Below are 11,316 nucleotides of genomic sequence, written 5' to 3'. Positions count from 1 at the left end.
ATATAACGTACATATAATACATAAAATTACAGTACAATTTGAGCTCTTCATTTCCCCCAAATAGTTTTTCTTTGCTGTATTTTAGTTTTTTTACCCATGAGGATGAAAGAAAGCTTTAAAATGATATTTCTCAGTAGAAGATCATCAAGTTTGGATACGTAAAATGACATTCATGCAGTAGAAAAAGCAATACACTGCTGGCTTCAAGTCTTTGAAATTCCAGTGGGATTTGAGGAATATACATAACACTGCACAATATCATGTGTCATTTTCACTGCTCAGAGACCAGAAAGAATGATCCTTGCTTCTCAGTTATTATTAATCTAGTGTTCTTTTTGCATAAAGTCTTAAGCCAAAATCCTCCAAGAAAAAAAATAATCTGTCAGGATGTTTTTCATTTTCCATCTTAAAATATTGAATACAAAATTTGACATCTTAGATTGAATCTGAGAAGTTAACAAGTGTATGAGCAATTTAAAAAATACAAATGTTTCTTTTTTTAAAGGAGTGGCTAGCATATAGAAAGGAATGCCACGTCAGCAGTATATTTAAGCAATCATATAGAAAATGAGATGTTGATCCAAGTTGCAACTGAATATATTCTTTTAGAAAGAATATTGGCTGTTTTTAGCATCTGAGGAAGGTGATAGAAAATAGATTTCAGGCTTAATTTCAAATATCCCCATGAAGTATCATAGAAAAGAGAGAAAGAATAGCCATCTTCCTAACCGTTTAATTTGATAAGTCTTTCTCTGTTATATTATTAGGTATTATGATAAGGGTAGGGGTTTTACATTCCTAGATGATCTAAAGGAAAGAAAAACAAAATGTAAAGATTAGTAAGCACAAAAAATTCACATGTATACCAGAATAATTTGATATTTTTTGAAATTATGACTATAGACAGTGGATAACTAGTTTAAATTACATCTGTGTATCTATAAACCTAGGTTATAATAGTCTGTTGTTTCATTGAAGACTTTAGGTTTTTCTTCTAAGGGAGAGGAACTGAATAGAAGAAGCTCTTAGCTCCGTGACTTTCCAGGACTGCTAACAAAACTTGAGAAATAGTAACCACTCTGAGTCTCTGAAAGTCTTAATGACTTTTTTGGCATTTGTTTCATATTAAGTAAAATTTGTGACCAATCTCCACCCAGGAAGTTAACAAAGAGGTTTATTCCCTTTAAAGCATCACATGTTCTTATGGTATTTTTCCTCTCAGAATTATCCTGCCCTGGCATACATCAGTGTCCTTGTTCTTTTGACCAATGCCTTATCCATTGAAAATATGAATAAATATATCTGGACTTGAGTCTGGCAAGTGGAGACATCTGGGAAGATGTTTTGGGTTGTAAAATTTGGCACCGGGCACGTGATAATATGCTGTTCTGATTTCTCTCAAAACCTCTAGTAAAAAAAAAAAAAAAAAATCAGGTGGAATGTATACTTCTTTTAGTTACTATCATATTTGAAAATCCACAATCTTTAAAACTGGGGTAGAATATATCAATCGTTCATTGGAAATTTTCTCTCTTCATCTAGGATGGTTCAAATGAGATAACAGAATGGATTCAGTTAATGGTTTCTAATAAAGAATGAAAGAAGGAAAAATGAGAGTTAGAGTGAGAATGAGAGGGAGAGAAACAGAGAGAAGAAGGGAGGGAGAGAGGAAAAGAAGGAAGTCACTACTCTGAACAACTTTCTATTCTATTGCAGGTTAGTTATCTGGTAGGAAATGTGCTTCTCCCTGTTCCCTTTATTAATCAAGCTGGCTCCTCATTTACTTTGTTAATTTTTAGTTTCTTTTGTTTTTTGCTTTGTTTTACAAATAAGAAATTCTTTAATTAACTTGTTCGTGTTTGAAAATCCAAATGTTTATACTGGGCTTTTGATAGCTGTGTTTCTCTGCAGAATAAATCTAAAAAGTAAACCTGCGTTCAACTTTCACTTGACTAGCATATCAGTTTATTTTGTGTTTTGGGTGGTGTGTTCTCTGTATAGTGTTTAGATCTTTAAATACATCAGAGATAAAATGCAGTGATGATAATATGTGACAGTTTTAATTTGTCATCACAAAGAACATAAATCCACAGGAAATCTAAAACAATATAGCTTGCATGACTATCTTGGTCCAGCAGAGACCAGGTGGCTCTATAAAATCTCCCTGCATGAAATCATAACTATTGATGGTTTGGGTTGTTTTGGAATTGTTGATATTTGTGGAGATTTCATCTAGAATTCTATGAAAATGTATATATTATAGCAATTTTCAGCTTGATCATTAATTCATCATTGAATATGCATTCCAAGAGAAATAAGCCTGCTAATTTTTCATTAGAAAGAGAAGACAAAACTTGTTTTTGCTATTGTTAATGACAGCATAAAAAAAAAAGAAATTAAGGAAGAGAACAGAAGGGGAGTGAAGATACTATTTAAGAGTAGGAAAATAAAAGTGTTTCCTTAGAAATGATCTGATGGAAGTATCACAAGAGGAAGTGTTGAGTTTCAGAGACGTCTTTCCCTTGCAAAAATCCAAGACAAGAAAAGGTCTAAATGCAAGATTTTCTTATTAGATGATTGGTTAGATTTAAGAATTCCTCTTTAGGCTACTCTGAAGCATTGGGGCATGCAGCTTTCTCCTTCTTTCCTCCCTTATTGCTAGCTGGCTAATTATAGCTGGGGCAAAACTTCTGGACCTAAATCTGAATGCTTCCTAGCAGGAGCTCAACTTCATTGCATTGTGTCACATGCTCCAAGGAGAACCAACTGCCCCTATAGCTTGCTTACTTTAGTGTGAACCTTTCTCTGGGGCTTTCTTTGTTTTGATAAGCATCCAAGGGAAACTCAGATATGATATGCTTTGTCTTATTCTTCATATTGTTATATATTTTTATGTATCATAGTTCATTGTATGTGGTTTTTAGCTTCCTTGGTAGATTGTTCTTCATGGGCATGGAAACAACTTTCAATATTCCTTAATTTCCTCTGTGAATATATGTTTAATCAATATTTTTAAAATTTGTATAGATGTCAAAGTATTTTTGAGAAAGCCCTCAAGTCACAGTGAATTTCAGGGAAAAGCACAGGAATTTTATAAAGAAAGTATCAGAGTAAGAGAGTGTCAGGCAAGCAAACAATAAATTAAGTATACTGAAGAAAATAAAGAACAATGAAAAAACATCATGATCATAATAGGAGATGAGCAGAACTTGAAAAAGTTTAACCAACAGACAGTAAGTAGTATGATGGGATTGATCAGTTATTCCTCCACCAGGCAGAAGATAGATCTTTCTTGGAGCACGTGGATGGGCTGGGCAGCTGAGGAATAGGGTGGGGCTTTAGAAGTCAACGCAGACACCTCACCACACCACTATCAAGAATAAAATCTATGCTCAAAGCAGAATATAGGTCATCATAACTTCCCTAGGTCCATCCTGCCCCACCGCAGGCTTTGAGCAGACCACTCTTGTTACCCTGGTATATATGCCCAAAAGCCTGAATATTTTTAGGGGTTTTCGAAAAATGGCTGGAAGATCCCTGCATTATGTATAGCTGCGGGCAAGTCAAGGTCCATAAGGATACCCTGTAATGGGGTTCCTGGAAAGATGTGATAATAGATGCACTTTTCCCTGCTTGCTCTTATAACTGTGCTCAGCCTAGATGAAATACTGAATCAACATTCCAGAGAGAAGTTGCTAATAAAGGCAGAGTTCTCATTTAAGAGAGAAGAAAACACTTGGATAAAACAGATAAATTCTCCTTTTTTCCAGCATGTGGTTAAAATTAGGACTTTGGCTTCCTGCAGCTCCTTTTTTTCATTCATTTATACAGCTGGGCACTTTGTTTTGGAGATGTAGAGAGGCTGCTTAAAAGACCAAGAAAGCTAGGTCTTTAAAAAGCATTAAATTGGATCAGTTTAGAAAATTGTTAAATCCTAATGTGATGCCCAAATCAACTTAAACGACTCCAGAGGAGTAGTTAAAGATGCTTTATACATTTGCACTCTTTAGCATAAAATAAATCAGGCACATCAAATGGAAGAATGTGTGTGGGTTTCTCTATTCTTGGTTCTGTTCATGTCCTATAATGATAACATGAGCATATGTCCAAAAAACCCTCTCTTTTATAAATGATCTTCAGCTCTGATATCTTTGACTGAATGAGGTTTGTGCAATGAGCTATTCTATCTTTAGAAGAGTAATCTTTCTCTCATCATGTGTGGCTTTTAATGTGCCCTTTATGTTATTTTCTGAATGTTGATAGTTTGCCCATAACAAGAAAAATCTGTCTAGCCCACTGATCAAAAATATCAAAAATCTTTCTCAAACTGAGGGCTAGCAGACAGAGCTATTTGTCAACAGCATGTATTCCCCTCAGGTAATTTGGATCTTTTCTTTTTCTTATTTTTAGTACCGCTTTTATCAAGCCTCTTAAATTCATGCCTAACATGTCAAATGTACCTTAAAAGCAGCTGTCTACTACTGGCTTTAAAGAACAGTAGATTAGGAAAGGACAGAAAGAGTTAATTCTTGCAGTTTTCACACTGGAATAAAGTTAATAGGCTGCCAATAACATGGGTTATAGTTGCAAAAGCTAAAGTTATAAGTAATCCTAAAGGGAAAGAGGAAAATTGTTCCTGACAAGCTGAAATTACTTTATAAAACCTCTTATGTGTTCAGAAGCCCTAGGTTGGTCAGGGCATGAAGCTTATTTCAATGTTTAACTCAGACTGTTTATAAAGAAAATATCTTGCCCAATATTCGTTTTCCGAAAGCATGCCCTTTAACCTGCTATTTTTTTGTTTCCTTTTATTGTTGGCATGGAGACTAAGAAGCACTCCACCAGACTGATCAATGCATGGTTACATCAACATAACATTTTCAGTCAAGTTCCCAGGAGCTTTCCTCCTGAATCTGTCATTTTGATTCAGATAGCTAAATCAGGCTAAGCACAGCAATGATAACGGATGACTTGCCTCATTAGCTGGCTCCTGCTGCTTTATGCTGCCAGGAAGCTCTGCAGTGACTGCCTAGGATCTTGGGAGAGATAACTGTTTTTTGAAATTATTTTGGTGCATTTTTCTTGTAATTCTCATCTTGCATTTTGACAGTAATTTTGTAGGATGACATATGTACCAAATCCATATGCCTGGAACTTCTTTCTCTAAATATGTATCATGTGATTGGTTTTATGAAGACTGAGCCAACAACAGGCTTAATCCAGGGAACTGTTTAAAATGTCCTTCAATTTGTCTCCTTCAAATGTTATGTATCTGATAGCATTTTAATTAATGGTATTAGACAACTAGGATGATCTGTCCTCCTACGTGAAAGCAAATTCTAGTCGTAAATGCTGTCCCAGCTCCAAAACAATATTTTAGTTGGGACTTAGAACTCACTGAGCTTGAATATATATGAATAATAGCTTTTTTAAAAAAAGAACAACTAATTATTTGTAGAAATTTGGGTGTGGAGGAAAGACTAAGCAAGCAAGAAACAAAGGATTTTATTTAGTCATCACACTCTGAATCTAAGACTCCTCTTAGAAACTCATGAAATTTGATACAATTTTGCATGTAGCTGAAAGCTGCCTGTAGAAAAAAAATAAATGGGAACACAATCTTATTAGACCATGAGCAATGTCCAAAAGAGAGAGAATATGGACAAATTAAGAAGGGCTGCTCCAAACCAAATATTATTTTAAAAAACTTATGACTTTTCAATATCAATCTAACTATAACCAAAACACTAATCTTTAAAACTAGACTTATAATAGCAACATTTAAGTTTCTAAGTATTCTGTGGAATCTTTCTCTTGACCTCAGTTGACTATTACTCTCTGCAACAAATGCCCCAATTTCTGGTTTCAATTTGAAGCACCTCTGCTTTCATGCTCTATTTGCAAGCTAGGCAGTATTGGACATGTTTCATTAATCTACGATCTCATTTCAATGGATAAACATCTACAATGAGGTTATATGTATACATCTGTTTAAGTATTTTGGTCGAAGTATGTTTTGGCATCCATCTAAATAGGAAGAAAGATATTTTAACAACAAATAGTTATTTCCCTGAGGTCCTGAAAAAGTCAGTTTTGTGAGCCTAGATCCCCAAGTATGGAGTAGCAATATTGTCTAAAAGTATTTTACAGTTAAACATTTAATAACTCCAATCTAATATCTCTGCCATAATTTCACAATCCATTAATATATTCTGCTGCATTAGTACAGGTTAGAGCTTATGATCCATCACTATAATCTCTTCCTTATATGTATCTTGGCAAAAGTCTGTTCTGTTTGGAAGCAAATATTTGTCTTTTCTGTTTGGATCTGAATGATTAAAATTTACAGGAAAAATTTACATAAGATAGATGACAGGTTTCACTTCAAATATATATCAAGCCTCAGACAGATATTAAGCATTACATGTCTGAAAATATCTCCCTGAAAGCTTATTTTCAATTTCTTTAAAGAAAATCAGTTTTATTCATTTTTTTCTTATCCGTTGTAAAACCTCTCATATACTCGTTGGTCCTCACTATCAAGACCAATACAACTACTTTTAGCTGATGACATTTTATCGTATTTTATGGAGAAAATAGGAATCATTAATTAAGAGTCTTAGAACTTCTCTCTAAGAAGTTTACTACCCTATTTGGAAATGTGTTTATCCTCCCATTTACCTCTTTTTATTAGGAATTAAATGTCTATCTAAAGGCAATTACTCCCATTTATGCTCTAGATAGGACATTTTCTCTTTGATTACCCACATTCTTTTAGGCACTTTCAACTAGGCCCTTTCTACTATATCATTACCCTAAAATTATGTACGCAATCAAATCTTCCTCAATATGTCATTCTCTTCTAGTCACTCTCGCATTCTCTTCACATCGAAGTGGCTTGGATATGTAGATTACACTATCTCAACTTTCTTCCCGCTTATTATGTCATCTATCTCATATCTTCTCAAGGGCACTAAACATGCTCTGTTTCCAGTCATCAAGAACACCAAGTTGCTAAATCCAATGGTCACTTCAGTTTTATCATATTTGAACTCTCAGGAGCATGTGTCACAGTGACATTCATCTTCTCCTTCATAACATAATCTCCTGAGTTTAGCTAATATCAGTTTTTTTCTAGATTTTCCCCTACCTCAGTCTCTGCTCTCTCTCTACTTTCCTGATTCTGCATCCTCTCTGCTGACTCTAATTTTGCAGTTCCGAATGTTGCCCAGGGCTTTTTAATTTCTCTTCCTGGGTAATCTCATCCATTTTCCTAGCATAATATATCTATGTACCAGTATCACTCAAGTTTATAAACATAGTCTGAGACCTTCCTCTGGAGTGCCAGAGATATATATCAAACTATATTCGTGATATCATCACAGGAAAGGCTATAGATAACTCAAACTTCAGATAGCAGAAAACTTTAAAATGATTTCTACTTAAGTGGATGCTAAATTTGTTTAGTGTCCATTAGCTCCATAACACAACCTAACAGATGTCCAGAACACTTCTTCCACACTAGTTAATCGAAAGATTGTCAAATATCATTGATATCTATTCTAAAATAAGTTTGATATTTAATTACTATACACATAAAACAATAAATATTAATACAGGGAAGCTATTGTTTAATGAAAACTGACTTTAAAGCGCTGGAAAGATTTGATAAATATGAGTTGTTTAACGACTTATTTAATGACGTGAATTATAAAGCTGAAAATGCTTGGAAGACAAACATCTAGAAGGATTTAGTACTAAGATGTAATTGCTAATATTTGCAAATTTTGTTCAGATTTCAATGAAACCAGATATAGACAAAATATAACATTTTTCATGGGTGTGGTTTATGGAAGAAAGAGAACAAATTTCATCTAAAAGGTTCTACCTTTAAAAATAGACATATGTGTATATGTTTCTGTGTTTTAATTTAAATCACATGTTTATGGTTTATACTGGAATGAAATTTGTAATGGGGTGAATTTAATAAGTACGAACAGAAAAGGCTTTAATTTTATCTAATTAAATATGTTTTGGAATTTTCTCTTCTCAAAATCTTGCCAATATCAAGTGCAGATTTTATGAACCTTGAGTCCTAAAATAAGTCCTGTGCGGCCTAATGTGAATTCACCAATCTCTCATTCAATTTAAGTGTTCTGCCTTTCACCAGAAAGAGGCTAGTTCATCATTGCAGACCTCATTGGGAAAGGAAGCATAGTTTGTTCGTTCAATCTGCTTTATCTTTTTTTTTTTTTAATCCTATGGCTGTTTCCTCCATAATCAGGAATGAGTGGAGGAAGAGACAAAAGTAAAAGGTGATGATAATTTGGGGATCTTGTTCAATGTGCTCTGATCTACATAGATGATAATTTTGGGATCTTGTTCAATGTGCTCTGTATGGTAGACTTTCACATTTCAGTTTTCTTAAAACAGAAGACAGAATTACTTTGGAAGACCTCTGCAAGAGCCCTTCCCTGCAGAGTTCTCTGATATTGGTGATACAATCTCTGGCTAAATTAATTTCTCTCATGGTATTCACCTAGCCACTCCTTGCTGGAATCCCCTCATTCTGTCAAAATGATATCTCTCCAGGTAGATGATAGATGATAGATAGATAGATGAGAGAGAGAGAGAGAGAGAGAGAGAGAGAGAGAGAGAGAGAGAGAGAGATGATAGATGGATTTAGCACAATTATAGAAAAGTATGCATAATATGCATCTCAATGATTTACTACAAGCAAATATTTTATTACCACCATCCAGGTCAAAAGATTGGACATCTCCGGCATTTATAAAATTCACTTTATTCCATCTCCCAACTGCTGTTCCTTTTTCACAAGGTAATTATTAACCTGACTATGAGAAAAATAACTTCTGTGCTTTCTTTTATATTTTACCATTCGAACATGTATGTCTAAACATTATAGTTTGTTTTTTACTGCTTTTGTTTTCTTTGAAATTTATGTAAATGGAATCATAGATTACATATTTTAGTAATCTTTTATTATAAAATAATTTTAGATTTACAGAAAAGTTGGAGATAATTCCTGTGTACCCTGTACCAAGTTTCTCATGCTCTTTAGAGTTTATATTATCTGATATACCTATCATAATTAGTGAATCGATATTAATACATAATTATTAACCAAATGTCCCTTCTTTTTCTGTAACAGGATCCTGTACAAGACACCACATTACATTTAGTAATCATGTGTTTTTAAGCTCTTTTTTACTGAAATTCATATCTCATACTTTTCTTGTTTTTGATGACCTTGACAGATATGAAGAGTACTGGTAAGTATTTTGTAAAATGTTCCTCAGTTTCAGTTTGTCTGGTGTTATTCTTATTATTTACACTGGGATTATGGATCTTGAAAAGGAAGACCACAGAGGTGAAGCACTATTAATATCACATCATATCAAGGGTACACACCTTAGATCCTACACAAGGTGCGTATAACCCAAATATTTAATAGAACATTTCCAAGGTGAACACACTCCCTAATCCAGCTTTTCTCCCTAGTTTTTAAGATAGCCAGTTCCTCTTCTCTCCCCACCCCATTGTACATGAGCAACTGCTCATGAAAAGCAGTAAATAGCCACTTCAGCTATAGTATTTCCATCTCCACTCTAAGAGGAAAACTCCAATAACATTCAAGACTTAAGTTCTCAGTTTTCTCCTAACAAAAGTTTCTGAGTCAAGTTATTTCCAGTATTACATTACTGGCAATGTTTGTCTACAACTCATCCTTGTATGACTTATCTCTGATAATGTTAGCCTTAGTCACCAGACTGAAGAAGCAGTGTTTGTCAGGATTCTCCACTGTAAACTTACTTTTTTTTTTAACCTCCATTTCCGCAATGTACTCTTTGGAAGGAAGTCATTATGTGAGCCTACACTTAAGGAGTAGGGAGTTAATGCTGCATCTCCTTGATGGACGAATATCTGCATGCATTATTTGGAATTCTTCTGCATGGGTGATTTGCCTTTATTCCCCATTTATTATTTATTTATTCATTCATTCATTCATTTATTCGTTCATTCGCGCATTCATTCATTCATTTATATCAGTTGGGACTCATGAATATTTATTTTATACTTTAGGTTATAACCCAATACTCATTTATTTTGTTGCTAAAATATTTCCAGCATTGGTCATTGCAAACTTGTTCATTTGCTTTCTGTGCCTTTTTGCTATACCCCTCAACCGTTGCTTTGTTTTTTGAGCACCTTAGTACGTCCTAACACTACAAGGGGATCAGGCCCATCTTATATATTCCCTCTTCCGGATCTAGAATATGCCTTTTCTCCAAAGTGCCTTAGTTTCTTTTATTAGAATTATGATTTTTTTTTAAATGTCTGCCTTCTTTTGTTCAATCTTATATTTGTGCAAGGACTTGTCAATGTTGTTTTGTTTAGTGTAGTTTTTTCTGTTATTGTTTTTTGTCTTTTCCTCTAGAGATCAGCAAATTACTAACTTCAGGCCAATTCTGGCCTTCTTGTTTTTGAAAATACAGTTTTAGTGGAACACAGACACAACCATTTATTTATATATTGTCTATAACTGCTTTCATGCTATAAAAGCAGAGTTGAGTAGTTAAGTTAGAAACATGTCCCAAAAAGTCTAAAACATATACTGTTTGACGCCTTTACAGAAAATGTTTGGTAACCTCTGCTCCACAGTATGCTACTGCATAAATAAATTACTTATCTATTCACTTTCACTTGACAAAATTTTTTTTCCAGTTTGGGGTTCTTAGAAATTGCATTGCTGGGAATATTTTTGTATGTATTTTTTGATACAGGAAAATTTATATTTTGCTTATGTCTCCTCCTCTAAAATGGCAATTGCTAGAACATTGGGAATGCATACATCTAGCATCAGTTCATACTTCAAGAAATTTGTGTTATTTTATCAATTTATAATTTTGAGTTTTATTCCTTCATTTCTTTGCCATATTTGAATTTTCAGCAATTTTTACATATTAGCAACAAATATCTAACGTACTTTTTGTGATTTTAATTTGCTTTCCTAATAGGGAGGATTAGCAGTTTTTCATATGTATATCGGCTGCTTAGATATTCTTTTTATGAAATGATTATTCACATAACTTGCCTGTTCTTCTCTTGGATTGTTTGTCTTTTTTTATTGATCTGAAGGAATTAAACTGATACCCTGGAGAAAACGTTTTTGTCTTTATATAATCTTTTGTCTTTTTATAAAAATCCTTTGTTTTATAAAGTGCTAGAAATATATTTTCTCTCTCTGTTTTACTATTCTTTCTCTTCTAGTGAAGAGAAACGTGATTTTATTTC

This window comes from Pteropus vampyrus, unplaced genomic scaffold, assembly GCF_000151845.1.
Source record: "Pteropus vampyrus isolate Shadow unplaced genomic scaffold, Pvam_2.0 Scaffold24, whole genome shotgun sequence".
In the NCBI taxonomy this organism is placed as follows: Eukaryota; Metazoa; Chordata; class Mammalia; order Chiroptera; family Pteropodidae; genus Pteropus; species Pteropus vampyrus.
Note: the sequence above shows the minus strand (reverse complement) of the source record.